Here is a 573-nt window from a genome sequence, read left to right on the forward strand (position 1 = left end):
GTTAGAAAATGTGCAAGATTCAGGGAAAGATGCTAATGTAATGTGCATTCATCAAGAAGTATATTGGATTTAATGGTAGCATTTGAATTCAGCAATATAAACTCAGCCTTGTTAAGGAAGATAGGACCTTCTTCCATAAATTTTGGAGTTACAGTACTGTGTATGCACATAAACAGTGAGACTTAGATTGAAGGTCTAAACTAATTTTTTGTTGGGCTTTTTAGGAAATGTTTCACTAAAAGGGACAACCAGTGAGCATTTCCTCTAAACAAAAATGGACCGTCTAAACCAAATGGAGAGTTGCCCTTATCTGGATTTAGCAAAAACAGAATTCATAACTTCTCACTTCTCGTGGACAGCTTCTGGTTTCTTCAAAGAAAGATTTTATGAAAGTTTGTAAGAATAGAAATATTGGAAGCTGATAGTGTACATTGGTACTGTTTGCTAAATACAGTCATATCCAAAGATCTATAGAAATGATAGGAAATTGTCTTTTGAGTTCTTCAGCCATATACAAAAGTAATAATACTTTGAATATCCTTAACTTGTGAGAGTTCCTGGACAGCTGAAAAC

This window comes from Malurus melanocephalus, unplaced genomic scaffold, assembly GCF_030028575.1.
Source record: "Malurus melanocephalus ecotype Western Australia unplaced genomic scaffold, MMel_1.1 scaffold_452, whole genome shotgun sequence".
Lineage (NCBI taxonomy): Eukaryota > Metazoa > Chordata > Aves > Passeriformes > Maluridae > Malurus > Malurus melanocephalus.